The 13,150-nt window shown below is 38.5% G+C and overlaps 1 protein-coding gene across 5 annotated transcripts in view; it reads right to left on the bottom strand.

Moving 5' to 3' along the window:
- Positions 1-13,150, bottom strand: part of TMTC2 (transmembrane O-mannosyltransferase targeting cadherins 2) — a 393,090-nt gene that overhangs the window by 301,505 nt on the left and 78,435 nt on the right. Inside the window, exon 1 of one of the 5 annotated variants that reach the window (XM_070254221.1) lies at positions 11,496-11,552. The exons of 3 other annotated variants lie outside the window; for them this stretch is intronic. The gene's annotated coding sequence lies outside the window, so the exon portion shown is untranslated. Of the gene's footprint in view, positions 1-11,495; positions 11,553-13,150 lie in introns of those variants that run through there. One more of the 5 variants, XM_070254223.1, reaches the window with a different exon arrangement.

Genomic DNA, 13,150 nt, shown 5'->3' with positions numbered 1-13,150 from the left:
CAGGATTTTAATATTTACCTAAATGGAGACAGGCACATAAACTCTTACCCAGGCCTTCCACCTATCAGCTATTTAACAAATATCTGCAGAAATGAACCCCCAGGGTCAGAGATCACGCTGAGGCCTGGTTTCTGGAATCACAAAGATCAGAGAACCCTAAAGTAACCAAGAGAACCAGCCCTCAGGTCTGGAAGTCAGCTTCAATTATGAGAGACTGTCATTTTTTTCTTGAATGTCACTATTTTCTTTAGGGCATTTGGGATATTAGAATGAATGTGGCAATAAACCATTCCTTTTCTTGCTGCCCTGTCTTGTGAAGTCTACTTAAATTACGCAGTCTAGCAATAAATAGACATAGATATATGTACATGTATACACAAACACATATACACACATGCATATAGATACACCCATGCATATATACATGCATATATATATATATATATATATATAAAACTACAAGTATGATCTCTTATAAAAACTTAAATTCTGCATCTAAGAACCAACTCCCTTCTATCTGAAAAGAGTGAGGGGGTTGGAGGAGATAAATGCAACAGTCTCTATGGCAATTTCTCCATCAAAAAAATAACAAATAAGTTTTCTAGTTTTAATTATTGGCAAAATTAGCACTTGGTTTAAAAAAATTCCATCAATGGACAACCCATGTAGGAAATGATATTGATAAAAACAAACTCAATATATTTTCTTAATAAAGGGATTAATAAAATCATTTTATTAATTTTAAAACATTGAAAAGATTCCTTCAGTTCACAATATTTTTCATACAATTCAGTCATGTGGGGAAAAAAAGAAGAAAAACTCTCAGCCATATAGTTCTTTTTTTTTGCGAAATGTACTTTGCAGTTTGATAACAAAGAGCTTTACTGCCAGCAACTTGGTAAACCCAATAATCTTCGCAGAATACAAAGAAAAGAAAAAGTGAAATTCTCACATCCCAGTGCAGGAAGAACATGTTCTGTTTTGTTTTGGGGGGTTTTGTTTTAGATTAAAATTAAAATAGTGGATACCAAGAGACAGAATAAGAGGACTCAGGATTAAGCACAGGATAAGGAAATTCCTTTTCCAGCAGCATTTCCCAAATCTGACAAAAATCAAAGCAAAATGGAGTGTTCCCTCTATACCTTTTCCATGTAATGTTTTAGTGCTCACGAAATGCCCCAGCAGCGTCTGGCCCTGAGGAGAGCCGCACAGTAAAACTGAGTCCTTTCTCACTACCTGGATCTTGATGAATCCTACATCACTGTACCTATAAGAGAAGCAAAAACCCCAAAGAAGAGAAGGCAAATCTCTTCCCTTCTGTGCCAGGTAACAGCTTTCAATTATTCTCTCTTATCTTTCCCAAATAGAAAGTGGAAAAAAAAAAAAAGACACAAAAATTATAACCTAGGCTATTCTCGGAAAAATCTAAAGTGATTGGAATGAACACACACACACACACACACACACACACACACACACTCACAGAAGACAAATCAATGATGCTCGGAAAGCTCCAGGGCAGAATTCAGTAATAAAGCTGATGCTCTCCACTAAGGAAATTAATATGCTGCTACCTCCAGCTGAATATACGCCGGGAAAATTAAAAATCTAAACCAAAAAATAAAGCATGAGTTGTCCTGAAAAAATGCTAGCCTTACATTCCCTAATCAACTCCTAACTCCTAACTTTAACTTCCTGAGGGAAGTTAAAAGGAAGTCGGCCTTCACTTACAGCTGGAGAGAGGAAAGAAGTGAGGCGGACTTAAGATGGGTGAGAAGGACAAAGGCTAGTGGGCTGCTTCCTTTGAATGTCCACAACTTCAGCCTAGCCACCAGCAGTAAGTCAGGAAAGCATGGCACAGTATCAAATTGTGGCCCTCTATTAATTTCTGACAGGCAAGGAGGAAACAACAATCTTCTCAAGCCACGGGAACATAGCAATTACATCAGACCTAATTCTCAACTCCACCGAGGAGATATACTTAACAATGACACACCATGTCAACGTCATGCACCGTTTCCACCTTTGGAATATGCAAGTTCTCCTACAACAAAGCCATCTTCTCCAGGATACGGTCCCCCAGCCAATAGCTTCAGAGGGGGTTTTCAAACTTCCAGGGAGGAACGCTGGTACAAGACAATCAACTGGGGTATGGAGAAAAAAACTGAAGCTTCCATTTGTATCTATTTATTATGGTTTCCATTTTTGTAGGCTTGTAAAAAATATATTACTATGGTATTATATGTATATATTTTGTAGAAATATTTATATAATGTACATGTGTTCTCAAATTTTTTGGAATGATAGGGTGAATTGGTCTAAAAAAAGAGACTAACTACTCCAGCATTCAGGCAGGCTGACTCTACATATTTGTGTCTGCCAAGAGTAAGTAATGGCAAATATGGCTGTAATCAGAATGGCCACCATCCTGACGTATCCCACTCTACAACTGGCAGAGTACTGTTATAAACATTACCCCATTTTGACTTATCACAACGCTATGACACAGCAGGTAGAGGGGGTGCAATCCCAATTTTTAATAGTTGAGAAAACCAAGAACTGGAAAGAACCTTCTGAGGGTGACTGCTGCTTCGGCGTCTCCCCAGCCTGCTCCTCCACTCCTCCACTTCATTTGCCTCAGAGGTTTGTACCCTTGAGATAAAATTCACCCCCTTGAGGACCCTCAAGTGGTGGAGAAAACCAGTAAGATACATTCTTCATGAAATGACAACTTGGTATAGAGCCCTTTCCCTGCGATTTTCACAACCACATGACCATTCTTCCTGCCAGATGAAAAACCAGATGAAATCACAAGTGCCAGTCCCTCAGTCAGAAGAACGAGAATTTAAGTAGAGAAAAGAATCAACTACCCACTAAAGAAAAAGCCACAATCAGAATTCTACAGGTGGAACACATTTCTACTCACTGGGCACAAATATCCTAGTATCAGATCAATGCCAATGACAGAGAAGGTGTTCCTCCATGCATCCTCTTCTTCTTTGTATTTGAGAAGGAGACAAAGTTGAGAGACAAAAGGCAAGGGAGGATCTTTACGTTGGCCTTAGGACCCCTCAGAGTGTCTGTCTGTCTCTCTGACACTCACTCTCTCTCTTATATCCCCAACTTTTTGTAAAAAGAGAGACAAAAGAATTATTTAAAGGCTGAAAACTTGCCCAAAAAACAACAAGAAAATAGGTTTATCTTCTAATGCCATGAATTGTTCTAAGTCAACGACTTCTATTTAAATGACCTGCTTTCCTTGCTGTTCAGTACCTATTAATTTTCCCCAAATCCAGGAAGTTATTCAAATCCATTTAGCATCCAAGCTCATTTGTCCCTAATTGAAGCATTTCTAATCAAAAATTCTAATGTGACCCTTTTTTCATTGTAAAGGAGCTGCAGAAACAAGATTCTCAAGCCAAGCAGCCTGTCAACGTGAGATTTGTTATGAAAGACCAAAGGAAAGCATTGCCCCCCCAATAAACTCCACATACTCTTTCTGTGCAAAAAGAAACATTCAATAATTTTTTGTTAATTTCATTGCAATAAATATGTCACGTTATCAAAATTAGGAATAAAAAGCCTACTCAGAAGTAATTCAAAGGTATTGTGCATCACATAAGCCCTGAATCCTAATGCTTTCAGCAGCCACATTGTACTTAGTCTAGGAAGGGTGGAGACTATCGATGTTCGCAGAACAGAGATTTCTTTCCATTGTCCTCTTTTCACAAACAGTGTGGTTCAGTGACTACGCCAAACACTGATCTCAGAGGTTCTGTTTCAATACGTGGCTTTGTAACCAGCTCTCCAAAGTGATCAAGGTGAGGTGTTTGATTTGCACTGGCTTCAGTTAACACCTCCAAAAGATGAGAATGACAGACGGCAGTGTTGGTCAGAGTCTGTAAAACATTCCTGATCCTTCCATTAGCCAAGCACCAGGAGGGCCAGTAGAGCTCTCAGCTGAAATGCAGACACAATGTCTATCAAATAAATCTGTAATAAATTCTGGGACATATTTACCAAAGTCAAACACACATTCATGCACGAGGTCCACAGAATTTTTTCCTTCTGTTCAATCAGTCTCATCAAACAGTAGATAACCATAGTGCAAATATTTCCTAAACTTGGGGTCATTTAACCTGCCCTCTCTTTTTCAGCCCCCCTGGCATACCTTTATCCAATGTTCACAGTGGGAGGGGAGGCTGAGATGGTCTATGTTTTTAGGACCCTGGAGTTTCCTAAGGAGCATCAGCCATGATTAAGAAACATTAAGGCTAAAAACTCAGTTCTTCACAGTTTATTTATATTAATGATGTGATTGCTACATATTTCTAAATAAACAGAAATGTTCAGAGGCTCTTCTCTGGGACTGAGGGGGTGGTCTTCAATCCTACTAGTTCAGTTTAAGACCACCAATGTGGCCTTTAGAGAGGGCCCTGCTTTCTAAAGCACACAGTTGTAAACAGCAACTGGTTGAAGGCCTAATTAGCATTAAACAGGCCCCAGGAATGAACAACAAGATGACAAGGGTCACTAAACTAAAGAAGAGGTCAAGCTACCCCAGTCCCACAGGACAATGCCCAAGGTACCCATGCAAATTAGGGAAGCTGCCCAGGCATGTAGGGGATGAGCAGCAGCACTAAGACCTCAGATCCTCCTTTCACTTTCCCCTCCTAAAAAAGAAAAAAAGGAAACAAAAGAAAAGAAAACCAAATGGCCCACTTCTGCAGTGCAGCATGATACGTAATTAGCAATCACTTCTGTCCCGGAGAAACAAGAAATAAAAGGCAGCTAAGAACATCGCAATGGCAACCAACAAGAATTACAGAACACAATTAGCATCTGTGTTAAGATGGGCAGCGGTTTTCTCCCACAACATCCCAGTATTTCCACCACAAAGAGGAAATCCGTACAACCAACTGCCAACTTGTTGATTTTTTTTCCGTTGAAAAAAATAATACAGAGCAAACTCCACACACATACGCTATTCAAATATGACAAAGAACCCCTTTCTCAAAATGTACTAAAGGACTGTTGGTTTTTCCATTCTCCTAGCAAGAGAAACTCTTCCTTCTTCAAATTACTGCAAGATAACTGCAGAAATTTGATTAGGAAAAGTTTGAGAGAGATATTTGCAGCATTCTGAATCCTCTTACTTTTGATCTGATCATCAACCAAGACCCCTGCCCTGTTTTGATTCGGGTTTCCTCTTTTTTTCAATCTTGCTTTTGTTCATATCTAACTTGAGAAAAGTTTCAGCTACTCTGAATGAGAACAGACTTTATATCAGCAATAAGTTATTTAAGGTCAGAAAATATTTATAATTGCAAAGGCAAAATTTTTCCAAGATAACTCAAAAAGAAACAGAAGTTCAGAAAACTCAAAACGAAATCTAGCATTCATTATTCTAGCCCTACTTTCTAAAATAGAAAGCTGTCTTTGTAACAAAAACAAATGAGACCTAATCCTACCAAGAAACTCTTCCTCCAAAGAGACTGCAACTTAAAAACAAGTGTTTGCAGCCAGAAAGCCCATTAAGTCTACTAAAAAAAAAAAAACTTCTGATATGTTGAGAAATCAATAATATAAATCAATAATAAAAAAGGAGGATAGAATATTTTCATTTAAATACCTAAGTACATTTTGTGTCTCATGCATTCTTTAAAATTTACCTCTGAGAAGACAAATACATACTTACCACAAAATTGAAAGTGTTAGCTCAAATTTCTCACAGGGCAAATAATACTTTTTTCTGTTTATATTTCTAGGAGACTTTTTTTTTTTTGAGGAAGATTAGCCCTGAGCTAACTTCCGCCACCAATCCTCCTTCTAAAAGACTTTTTAAAAGCACGTTTCCTAACAGTTCTCAATCATTCCACTTGACTGGTAAGGAGTGTGTAAACTAACTTTGAGAACTTCTCTGATACAATGCTACTTACTTATGCTTTTTATATATTCATATCATAAGGCATCAGTACAGTACAAAGACTTCATATCCTGTATTCAATAATATCTACATAATATGGACATTCAACAAAACAGGCGGTGATTGCTGTCAAAAAGCACCAGAGTCTGATATTTTGGAGAAACTAACTCAAAGCCATCTACTCTGTATTTCTCACAAAAAGGATAAAGTATTTTATTGCTCTTTGAAGCTGAAGAAAACTGTTTGTCTTAGGTGTTAGACTAGTCAGTTAAAACTCATTTGATTATGAAAATGAGCAAAATATTCTCATTCACTCTAAGATTATCCAAAGCAGACAAGTAAGCAGCAGCATTGCATCAAATACTTAAGGCAAAAGTTTAAAAAGCAGATATTGGCCAAAAGCTCATATTTTCCTTTGCTCAGTTCATTAACAATCTTACAGTGGGTGTGGATGTGCTAAAAGGCAAACAGAAAAGATTGAGAGCAGATAATTAGTAGAAATAATCTTTCCTGTAATTAAATATTTACAAATAAATGGTACAGAAAGGAATCTATAAAACATCCATCTTTAAAGAAACAACCCCTACTCTGGAAGTAGAAATCTAATCGATGAGACTCCATTAACGCTGGAACTCTGAGATGTAACATCATAAGAATGTGGCTATTTTGTCTAATTGCTTATGCTAAGTGAAATTGCTAAAACATCCCATCTATTATCACATCTTTACTATTCTTGATCACAGTCCAACTGATACCCACTAGTATACACTTTCCGAATAACAGAGAGATTAATCATAAGCTTACCCTGGTAGGTTTTACAATGTTCACTGTGCCCTGAATATCAAGTTTCAAAATTATAATAAATGTGAGTTACATGTGAAAGGCTTACCACATGAAACATTCTTATTTGCTATCCTCTATGAGTGACTACATTACAATAATCTATTTAATAGATCCTGTTTGATACTTGACATCCCCTGCCTAAATCCTTCAGTATCTCCCCATTGGCATGGTTACCATAAGCCCATGAGCATCAGGCCTTTGACAACCTTTCCCATCTCAGTTCCCATCACTACCAACACCATCAGCCAGGCCTGCAACCATTGCAAACTTCCTTACACCTTCTACCTTGCCCTGCTTTTAGGCGTCTCTGCCTTGGCTCATGTTATGCTCTGTCTGGAATGTCCTTCTCTGCCACATTGTTTGCCCGGAGAGCTACTCAGCCTTGAGGTGTCAGGCTGTGCAAGAATTCTTAATCGACTGACAGTCACAATAAAAAGTACTCTCCAGTTTAAAACTCAGCAAGCTGTATTTCAAACTTCTTCAGAAGGATGAAGCTGAAGAAGAGAAAAGACTCTGGATAGACCTAGAATGCTCAATATTTAATAATGTGCCCATCATAGCTTTCTAGGCATGGCTGGGGGATAATGAAACATCATAAGACATCGCCTCTCCTCTTAAGGTATGCAGAATATTGTTGGGGAGGTAACACTATTGTACACGAAAAAAAATAGTAGACACTAACAAAATTTGACCAAAAACAAGAGATTGGAATAATAATGATGAAGATTATATAGTATTTTATATTTTATAAAGTAATTTCCATATGTTACTACATTTAATCCTTGTAAAGAAAGGTAAAGAAGTGATTTACATGATACCCAACTTAATGAAAACAAAATCGCGTCACAAGGTTATACAACTCTTCCTAATGATGGATATGGAACATGATTCGAGGATATTACTATAACTCATTGTCACTTCACTTTCTCCTCCATGGTACAACCCCCACAGAGAAAGCAGGCAGAGGAAAGGGGCTTGGATAGAAGCTCTGAAGAATGGCAAGCATCTTGACAGGTAGAAAGGGGGAAAACAGCTAAGTCACGATGAAAAATAATGGAAACAGAATGAACATCAACAATTTGAGAGCCAGTGGAGACAGAGATCTGCAAGAGCAAAAACTTCAGCTGGGGAGTAGGAAATGGAGCTAGAATGCAAAGAGATGCAAAGGCAAGAAAAGGCATTTGGAATGAGATTGTATATAAAAGTTTGCAACCGGCAGTTTCTAAGCAAGGCAACATCAGATTTAAAGAATCTAAGAAAGACATGTTAAATGGTACTCTCCCAAACGTTTCACTGGGAAAATCCTTACTAGGATTCAATAGAAGTTTAACGGTTCAGCAGCTGGAGAAACTTGGACTTGGACACATAAAAGAAAGGAACATTCTGAAGCCTCTGTAAAGATGGCCACAAAACAAAAATAACCGCATCCTCTAAAGATTCCTTTTAGAAAACACACAGTATGGGAAGACGATATCATTCTTAGTGCATTTCACTTTAATCCCTTCGTTTCACTGCCTTGCTGTATCAATAGAAATGTCTTAAACAGAAAAAAAACTTATTTAACCTACCTCAGTAAGCAACCAAGTTCTATATTGACTGCTACAAGTAGAAGAACCATAAGTGCCCCTTTTCCAAGAAAATCCGAGTTCATCTGTGTTGTTCTAGTATAGTTATTAATCATGTCTCCTTTCAATCTCAAAGGGGTCCCAGCTTGGACGATAAATGATAAAGTCATCCTAGCTATAACATACTACAACTAACAAAGCAATCTCAAGGCTATGACCAGAGACTTCCTCTTACACAATCCGAAGGGGCACTATTCACACTGAAATCTACAAATATGACGCCCCCTAGAGTTGTGTCATACGCACAGTGGAACAGGCGACCATGGAGATGGCTGCCTCCTACTTTCAGGGCAATTTAAGGTATACTTTTAAAGATTGTTTAACATGATACACATTTGTCCAGTAGATTTTAGAGTCCAAACTAAATCCCCAGCAGAAAATGAACAAAAATAAAATATGCAGGTGACCCTAAATCCAGTACACACCCAGAGTGGAAACAGGATGCTGTGCTTTCTCACTCCCTGGAAACAGTTACAGTACCCCACCATCTGGGAATGCCCAGGAACCATTAGGAAGGCCTATGTTGGCTGTTTCCTCTCTTTGCTCCATGCTATGTTATGTTTAACATATGTATGTTGAAAAAGAACCCAAACATAAAGCAGGCACTATTGCAAATGCTAACACGAATAAGCCAAGAAATTCCTGACATACATTAGCTAGTATCGATATTTATGTATGTACCACTAGAAACTCAATAAAAGTTTTCAATTCAGTGGGATGCTCTGTACCTATACATACTTGATTTTCTCGGTAAAACCAGAAATTGCATTTTATGCACACACTCAGACAACCCATTTCCAGTCTTTTCCTAAATTATGTTTCCTCTTAAAAGGAAAGAACACAATCCTCTCAAAGAATGAAAATCTGCCAAGCCAACTAGAGACTAAAGAAACTGAAAGATTATAAATGTGTCAGAGAAAAATCAAACCAAGCGTAAAAGGAAAACAGGCTGAATTTTGTCTCCTTCCACTAGATATGACTTGGTACATTTACATTCCCTACCACAGTGCTATTGAAAAAGGAAGAAATATGAGCATCATTATATATCGCAGCCTTTTATTGCTACTAGAGACTAAGGCAGGCCTCAAGCAGAACATTTTTATTCTCCAGTAAAAATATTTTTCTTTTTGAGATTGCAAAAATTTCAGTGACCATTATTAGTTACCTAGAACTCCATGTACTTCATGAGGCCCGAAATCAGCAATAATAACTTGACTCATTCTCTCCGAATACTCCTTTCAGATGTACCTCTCACACAGTTTACTCTCATGGACACTGACCCCATGACTCCTGAGCAGGGCAATCCTGATTCTATTTCACGCAGGCCCTAAAATACAGGCAGCCCCTGCTTTATTTTCCCCTTGTGATTAAGATTTTTAATTAGGAACAAAATAAATCCTAAAATAAAACCGTGCTTACCAATGGCATATTGGTGTCAGTCTTACCAATGACAAGACTCACAATTTATTTGAAAGTTGAATGGAAATCAAGTAGTTGGTTTGCGGCAGAAGCAGCTTCCTGTTCCGTGATATACTTTTCCCATTATTTCTTTAGAGAAGAACATTCAGTTTGGGCAGAGACCACGAATACTCACAGACTGTTTCTCAACACCTCTGGTAGCTGGCTGAGGCCATGTGATCAAATTCCAGAAAATGGGACGGAGTGGAAGTGATCGGGACAATTACCAGCTTCTGCCCTTGAAAAAAAGTGGTGCCATCCACTCCTTCCTCCACAGTACTGCCTGGAATGGAGACATTATCCTGGAAGGCATGGCAGCCATCTGGGACATGAGATGAAAGCCCAGACTTGAAGTCGGCTTGAAGGAGCTCTACAGCCCTAGACAGGAATTTTTATGTGAGAGAAAAATGAACTTCTATCACACTGAGGCTACTGTTATTTTGGCATTTTTTTATAGCAGCAACAATCTATAAATTGAGGAATAAATCAATTTATTCTCTTCATTCTCTTCATTGGTCTTCATTTTTGAGAAAAAATAGGGGAAAAAGGTAAAGATATCCTAGATGAAAGAGAGATTCTTCCTAACCATTGGCAAGACAATATCAATTCTAAAAAATGTGCAATTTCTACATTTAAAAAATACATTTACGTAGCTATTATCACACCAAGGAATTACTCTTTTCGTTCTGACACAGAAAATCTGCCCTAAAATTCTCATCTCTGAAATTGTGAGGAAAAAAAAGGTAACATCTGCTTTAACAAAATGGAAAAGAAAAAAAAAAAAAAAGACTCCAGGGACTACTTTAGGACTCAAGCATTAATATCCTGGTTAAAGAAATACCCCTCTTCATTTTGCTGTGGATAAATTACATGCTAGACAAATTTTCTTTAGTCCTCAAGACACAAACCACTACCTAGGAAACTCCAACAGTCCAAACAGTATTAATTATTTATCACAAATCAACAGATATTTTATCACAAACTGCAATACAATCAAAAGAACATGAGGTTGGGCAATAACAAATCATTGTCTAGCTTTTGACTGTATATAATTCGAAACAAGACTCTAAAACTGCCAAAAAGACATAGAAGCTGGGAGTCGCTGGTGACAACCAATATAACTAATTCAGGAATCACTGCGAGGGGAGACAGGTGGGACAAAGTTTAGAAGCAGCAAAACAACATATAACATTTTCAGTCGGGTTCAATTTTCCCATCAAAAAAATATGACATATAAATTACATGAAGGAAAACTATAAACCACACATACATCAAGATACCAAACCACACCTAAAAACAAACAAAACTTTCTTTCAAACCTGTGTCAATAAAGAACTACAAGGACAACTTCCTAAAGTAATTAGTAATTATCCTGCCTCTTTCTTTTATACCTAGGAAAGATATCTCCACCTCCCCAACATTGCTTCCCAGTTTGTATCAACAGCTGAGCAATTCCACAGATCATTAACAAAAACAAGCACCCAATATAGAATTAGAATAGTTGTAAAATTCCAGAATTTCTTGGGAAAGTAGTACTATTTGGCTTAGCTTTTGATTCTTGGGGAAGAATTAAATTTATTTGGGGTGGGGGGTTCAAGGGAGAGAGGAAATCCTCTAAGTTAACTATCCACTGTTTACCTTACCTTTCTACCTCCTGTGATGATGAAAACTACTTCCTATGTCTACCATCAGAAGACAGTAGAACTGTCAGTAGAACTTTCCGGAACAATGGAAACATTCTGTACCAGATAACCGCCAGTCAACAGAGTTTAGTGAACTCCAGAAATGTGGCTAGTACCTGTGAGGACTGAATTCTTTATTTTATTTTCATTAATTTTAATTCTCACAAGCAGCTAGTGGCTTATCATATTGGCTAGCACAGGTCTAGATGGCGCTCCATCCCCACGATCTTTCGAGGCTCCACTCAAATGCTGCTCCAAGAGTGAAACATTTCCAGATCCTCTAGCCTAGAAGGTAGACCTCTGTCCTCTGCTATGCTCCAGTAATTTAAATATACATAGAGAAGTTGCATGGGGTTAGGTCAGCACATAAGGCAAAAATTTGGTTTAATCAAAATTACTTTTAAGGATCCCTTACAGGGGCCAGCCCCATGGTCTAGTGGTAAAGTTCGGTGCACTGTGCTTCAGCAGTCTGGGTTCAGTTACCAGGCGCAGACCTACACTACTCATCGGTGGCCATGCTGTGGCCATGACCCACATACAAAACAGAGGAAGACGGGCACGGATGTTAGCTCAGAGTGAATCTCCCTCAGCAAAAATAAAAAAAGAATCCCTTATAAAGAAGATCAGTAATTCCTAAGTCAAGTCTGATGAGGATTATTTTAGGCTGGTTACTTTTAAAACTGCAGATGAGAAGGAGGGTCTGAGGAGTGGAATTTGCTTGCCCTTTGATGAGAGACATTTGCATTTGTGAAGGAAGTCAACTCTTAATGGGGAAGGCAAGAACTTAAGTTATTTACTGTCTGGCAACCTCATGTAAGTGACCTCCCCCCAACATCCTCCTTCGTCTTTAGCTGAAGATAATATTTAAGTGGTGGCTTCTGCCATTTACTTAATTCAGTTTGATTCCTATCTAAAAGTTACAGGACCACCCAATAACCAGAACCTACCGGCACTGATACCATTTTAACAACTCTTTTTACATATTCTTTCCTTTGTCTTGTACAGAGATAACTCACATACCTATGCCTTAAATTTAGCCTTACTCTCCACCCAGGTTTGAAGTAGCAGCTCATGCTGCCCATGGGTCCTGTCCCCATGCTATTCCATACTATTCTCTAAATAAAAGAGCACTACTGCCAGACCTTGAGAGTTCAAGAAATCTTTCTTTTGACTCCTCGGCTCAGTGACCCCGCATCAAAGTCTAGCCAGTTTTTCTCCCAAGGTGGAAAACAAGCTCTTGCTGGTTCAGTTAAACAGCAGTGCAGTAGCAAATTTGTATTTTTTTTTTTTTTTTTGGATTTTTTTTTTTTTTTCCTTTGTCTCCCCAAAGCCCCCTGGTACATAGTTGTATATTCTTCGTTGTGGGTCCTTCTAGTTGTGGCATGTGAGACGCTGCCTCAGCGTGGTCTGATGAGCAGTGCCATGTCCGCGCCCAGGATTCGAACCAATGAAACACTGGGCCGCCTGCAGCGAGTGCGCGAACTTAACCACTCGGCCACGGGGCCAGCCCCGCAAATTTGTATTTAAAGAGCCAAGACATAAGCAGAATTCACACCTAAATATTTCATTGACAGCAACAGAGGGAAAGGCACAATGTAAATGAGACCAACAGTGGG

Source organism: Equus caballus, chromosome 28 (assembly GCF_041296265.1).
Source record: "Equus caballus isolate H_3958 breed thoroughbred chromosome 28, TB-T2T, whole genome shotgun sequence".
In the NCBI taxonomy this organism is placed as follows: domain Eukaryota; kingdom Metazoa; phylum Chordata; class Mammalia; order Perissodactyla; family Equidae; genus Equus; species Equus caballus.
The sequence above is the reverse complement of the archived record's forward strand: the minus strand, read 5'-3'. Positions and strand labels throughout refer to the sequence as shown.